Source organism: Limulus polyphemus, unplaced genomic scaffold (genome assembly GCF_000517525.1).
Source record: "Limulus polyphemus unplaced genomic scaffold, Limulus_polyphemus-2.1.2 Scaffold3600, whole genome shotgun sequence".
NCBI classification, from domain to species: Eukaryota; Metazoa; Arthropoda; class Merostomata; order Xiphosura; family Limulidae; genus Limulus; species Limulus polyphemus.
The window spans coordinates 1-5935 of NW_013669210.1; the positions used below are offsets into that span (position 1 = coordinate 1).

Here is a 5935-nt window from a genome sequence, read left to right on the forward strand (position 1 = left end):
GATACATTCATATACCACACTTTGGGAAAATGCTAAAGTATGTTTATATTAATAATAACGTTTGATGTATCTTTTTAAAAAAAATATTTCACTCTTTCGCATCTATAAGTACAATATAATATGAGTATCGTCACGCAAATCAAGTTTCCGACTGAAAGTTGAGGTTTATATATATTGTTAAATTTATATTTAATATACATTATTTTCTCCAGCTAGAAATCCTTATTTGGACTCTACTAAGATTGATAAGTACTGTAGACATAAAGCCAAAATAGGGATTTGTACCTTGAGAAAATAAAGTAGACACTATTTCCAGCCTTGTTTGTTTACCTTTTTTAGAGTCCCTCGTTGTAGAGTGAAAATACAATCTTTGCATTTCAACTCAACTTGTTTCTATATTTCTTTAAGGATCTTTATTTCCCCTTTTTAAAATCAAAAATGTTTACTAATCTTGAACTCTTTATAGGTTTCATACACTTACACTTAGAATACATAAGTTAAGACGTGAAGGTGGAGAGAAGAAAGAAAGAAACGTATTTGGTATTTTCAATCTGAACTGGGTCTGATGTGACACATAAGCTAGGTAACCAGAAGTTTTTGTTTTGTTTGAAGCTAAACACACAAAGCAACACAATGGGCTATCTGATCTCTGCTCACCACGGGCATGGAAACCCGGATTCTAGCGTTGTAAGCCCACAGACATACAGCTGTATCACTGAGGGGCAAGCAGCCAGGAGATACCATAAATAAGCGACATAGCTTTTCTTAATTTTGAAATCTTATCAGACGGAGGGATATCAGTCAGTAGAATTCGATGTCTACATGTTTACCCGAATAGCAGGATTGACTGTAACATTTATAACTTACACACAGATGAAAGAGTAGCACATTTTCAGTAGCATATATCTGACTCTAACCTTGGATCAATCCGACAAGTTAACCACCAGAATATGCCTGGTCTGAGCGAAATGAAAGCATAAACTGCAGAAGAGATGAAGTTGAAATTAATAAAGTAACTAAAAGTTACGATTCCTTAGATAAGTAAAGTGTCAGTTTCAGATAAGATATTAATAACAAATTGATTACAAAGTTCACATTATATAACACTGAAACAAACAAAAGAGAAAAATAGAACTAAGTAGAAACCCGTCTACGCACCAAACTTTCCATTTTAATCCTTTCTTTTTATCACAATACCTCAAACACAGCTTGGGTTCATAATCACTGTTTCTGACACACTAGAAAAAAAGCACCTCACAAGATTATAAAAGAGAGATGAGAGAGAGAGAGAGGGGACACTTGTTATCACCTTAAATGCCTGACATATAAAAAGTGCTAATTATCAATCACGAATGAAGATTCTTATCGTAAAATAACAATGACGATTAAATTCAGCCTATGAAATCAGGGTAAAAATGCATACACGCGTATACCACCGCCATGTGGCGCAACTTTAAAAAAGGTAGAGGAAAAACTAAAAATAGTAGCGTAAGGTTAGATTGAATAGTGTAACGGTTACAGTTTGGTTTGTTGTGAATTTTGCACTAAGCTACACGAGGGATATCTGCACTAGCCGTGCCTAAATTAGCAGTGAAAGATTAGAGGGAAGGCAGCTAGTCATCCCCACCCAGTGCCAACTCTTGGGCTACTATTTTACCAACGAATAGTTGGATTGACCGTCTCATTATAACGCCCCCACGGCTGAAAAGACGAGCATGTTTGGTGGGGATTCGAACCCGCAACTCTCAGATTGCGAGTCAAGTGCCCTAACCATTAATATAATACAATGGTTATGCATTTAAGATATAAGAATCTTAGTATTTCTTGTATTCATAATTATTTAGCATATTTCAAGTTTATTGAGGTTGATGCTGTTAAGTTTAGCAGTTAACGCATTTATAAACTTTCACCATTTCATGTGGACAGTACCTTTTTTGGCTATAGACATTAAATTATTCTATTGATTTTTTTTAAATTTGTTTTATTAATCTTTGCAAATAGAGGAAATATTAGAACAAAACATTTAAAATTTTGTTCAATATTAATCAAACCTTTATTATTATGACTTCAGGGGGCCTTATCATGGTAGATCAAACACGTACCACTTAACTTTCGGGCCCCTGAATAGTACAAACACGTGGTTGCCTTAAAATACTATTTTTGAAGGCAGCGGGATCTCGAACCTCGTTATTTATACACCTGAGCACAAATCTCCGACTAGCCTACTCATGTTGGTTCCCTGCTCGTCTATACAATGAGCCAAACCCAATGTACACTGTTTCAAACCATTCGTAATATTTGTCTTTAATGACCTTTATTGTCCATACACTGGCGAAAAACTACACTCTTTTGTGAAAATGGACAGATTTCCCTTTCTCCAACCGGCTTTAGCAGCCTTAACAGAAAAAACTCTCTGGTATTTAAATTTTTGTAGACGACTAATTATAATCAATGTAGCAGAAGTCTTGCTAATGGCGGTAAATTGCCTAATTCCCCTTGTCCCAGGGTCATATGACAAGCGCGCACTCTAGTGATAAAGATGCAACACTGTACTCGCATGGTAAAGCGGTGTCGCTAAATAAGGAATTTACTTTTACACTTTTACGTACCGTGACGTATTGCGTGGATACTATATAGGCGTTTCTTGTTTGGCAGTAGGTTGTTATTACGTTATGCGCATTCTTCTGGCGGTGCAGTTTAATCGATGTTTGTGCGTTAAGGCTTGTCACAACCACAGAGTGAAATTGAGAAAATATTTGTCCGACCAGTTTTTGCATAAACTAATATAATACTGATAAACTCGAAACTACAAACAACAACAGTAATTTTGACTTGTTATTTCATCGAGTAAGTATTATATACTATTAGTATTATTTAATACCAATGGCAATACTATTACTATTTGTACTAGTAATACTAATAGTACTCTTAGTATTACTAATAATAATATTTCCAATACTACCGATTTTTATTAATACTACTACTAGTACCACTGAAGTAATTTTAGAACTTACAGTTGTTCCACTAGTTATACTAGTACTAGGTTAGTAAAGTTAAGTCCGTAACTGTTACTGTTAGGTAGAACTTAGAACTCTTTATATCGGCTACTGTTTTCTAAAGCCCATGCAGTGAAATATATTTCACAAGTTTTTGTATGGTTTGGAATTTAGACTGAAACTTTCTTGGAACTTTGATGTTGAGACTATTTATTAATAAAGTAAAACTATTACTAGTTCATCTCTCAGGTTTTGACACGGTTTTACTTTTAGTTTTAACTTATGTTGGTTTTAAACTTTTATATCGACTATATGATCATGTAGTACACTTTATAAGTTACAACTATGAGAAGTCTAAGATTTAGACCATGATGTACGTGGATCTATCTCTCAGTCTTATGAGTAACGTCAAAATGACTGTTTGAAAATTAACGACTGCTGACTTTGCACAACTCGTTTGAAGTACTCTTTCATGGTATTGGCAGATTAAGAATGTAATCATAATGTTAAATATTTTAATATATATATTGTAATGAATTTTTTTATCTCTTCCTAAGAAGAAAAGTTTATACCAAGAAGCTTAAAAGAAATAGTATTTATTTAAACTATCATAAATGAAACTGAATATACTAACAATTCAGACCCAGTTTTTAAACCAATACACCTAAATTTCAAAAAACATCTAATTCAATAATATAACCTTGACACAAGAAGTTAAGGATAAAATAACCAGAAAAATACAAAATCAAGCTTTGTAAATTAATCACAAAAAATCTATTTTATAGTATCACATCCTTAAAGTTTATTCTACCGTAATTTGTCATAGTGACATTCATACTCAATTTTTTTTCTAAAAGTACTAAAAATTTGACACTATGCTATTCAGACATCTTGCATGTAATTAATACATAATTATACATAAAACCTAGTGACACTGATTAAGCATATCATACATTTTCATATAGTTGAATAGATGGTCAAATAATTGTTGTTACAAACATAGTTTTATTAGATCATGAAGTAGGTATTTTTGTGTGTTGGATTAATTGTTAGAAAAAAACCTGAAATATTGACAGCAAGGAACCAGTTGGTTCTTCAAGATTGCCCTTGCACATCTGCTCTATAGAAAAGCAAAAAAATTAAACCCACCCTTTAATGTTTAGAAAATCATTGATTCTCCTCTTAAACTGTAAAGTGTTGCCTTCCACCATGGCTTATGGCAACTCATTCCACAAGTCATCCAGCATGTTAAAAAAAAACAAACTATTAATGGATGCTAGCTTGTTTCTTTCCAAATCTTAAACTTGTGTCCTTTCATCCTGTTGTTTTCAAAAATTAACTCAGACATAGAAGGTCTTTATCCTATTGATCCTCAGGTGATTCTGCAATAATAAGACAAGATTATCTCTTGAGAAAGAAGAGTAAGTTAAGAGCAATTGGAGCTATTAGAATTGTCATATTGTTTGGTTATTTTATTAACATCTATAATCTTGAAAAATAAATATGAAGCTCAATCTCTTGTTGGTTTTGCCACTTGTCCCTGAGTTATACTGGTTTAAGGGAATTCCATCGGTCATCAGTAATCCTGGACAAGGACAAATTGAAAAAAGACTGGGTTTCTGTTAGTTGTGGACAGAATGTGTATGTTGTTTTATATATTTTACTACCAAATTATGTATAAATATAGGTTCATTGTGGTGAGTCAAAGAACTCAAAACACCATACATATAATTTATAAACATTTGTTGAAAAATGATGAAAATGCACTCAGATTCAGTATGATTTATAAACCTTTTAAATTATTTTCCAATTCCTTACACCAAATGGTTATCAACAGAATTCTTATGGGATTTGCAGAGTATTCACATATTTCATTTGAGTAGGAACTTAATGTTTAACTGGGCAGTTACAAAAATTCAAACTGTAACAGCTTGTTAATTGTGTGCTGTACATAAGAGGTTTACAATGAATTAAATTATTTTGTTACTCTTGACTTGATCTTTGAATGAACAGTATTTAAACCCCAGCTTAACTTACCAAACCTGAATGACACATAGTGTTTCATTACTAGTTTGTAGAAGAACAGTAATTTTTTTTACTTTAATCACCAAGACATGATATATTTAAGAACTTTGGCATGTATATTTTATAAGACCCTTTCAATTATTCTATATAACTTGCAATTGAAATACAAATGAAGCACACTATTCTGATATAAAGATTAACATTATTAATCAAACATTTTCCTTTGTGGTTTACAATAAAACATAGGATTTTGATTTTAAAGTTAAAAATTTCACATTTCCAAACACAAATATTCCAAAGAAAATATGCTATAATGTTACTTTTCAAAACTCATTAAATATGCTAAAATTTGTTGTAATTTGGAAGATTTTTACTGAAAGAGCTTGTGCATTAATACATAAATATTCGAATAGAGGTTTTTCTTTTAATAAAATTGCATGCATAATTTTGTAGTAAATACAATTGATTTTAAATTAATATGTATAACATTGGCAAATTTGGATAACATCAATGAACTAATTTTTTCTTGAGAAAAGAAGGTTTAGAGATGATCTTATTCAAGTTTAGAGGATTATCCATGGAGAAGATATCGATAGGATAAAATATTCTGACTTCTTTTTTCTTAAGACAATAGGGCAGAAAACAAGTTTAATGTTTGGGAGAGGCTTTGAGAGTGTAATTAGCTTATGGAATGAGGTGCTGGGTGTATTTGAGTCAAGCAGCTTACAAGAGTTTCAGATGGGAATAGATCATTTCATGAAAAAAAAAAAGGTGATTTAAATTTTTGCATTTGTAAGCTCCTTTGCTGTTGTTACATTTAAATATTTGAACTTTTTTTTTTTTTTTTTTTTGTCTTTTGAATGCACAAAAAGAAAAAGTAATTTGGGGTTTTGACAATTTGACTTGCAGTGCTT

General features: G+C 31.8%; 1 protein-coding gene across 3 annotated transcripts in view; it reads left to right on the forward strand.

Annotated features, from left to right (window-relative positions):
- Window positions 1–2685: 2685 nt before the first annotated feature.
- The window catches only part of LOC106469663, a 51978-nt gene continuing 48728 nt past the window's right edge, over window positions 2686–5935 (forward strand). For all 3 annotated transcript variants that reach the window (XR_002612888.1, XM_013930163.2, XM_022398235.1), the window contains exon 1: window positions 2686–2847. The gene's annotated coding sequence lies outside the window, so the exon portion shown is untranslated. The remainder of the gene's footprint in view (window positions 2848–5935) is intronic.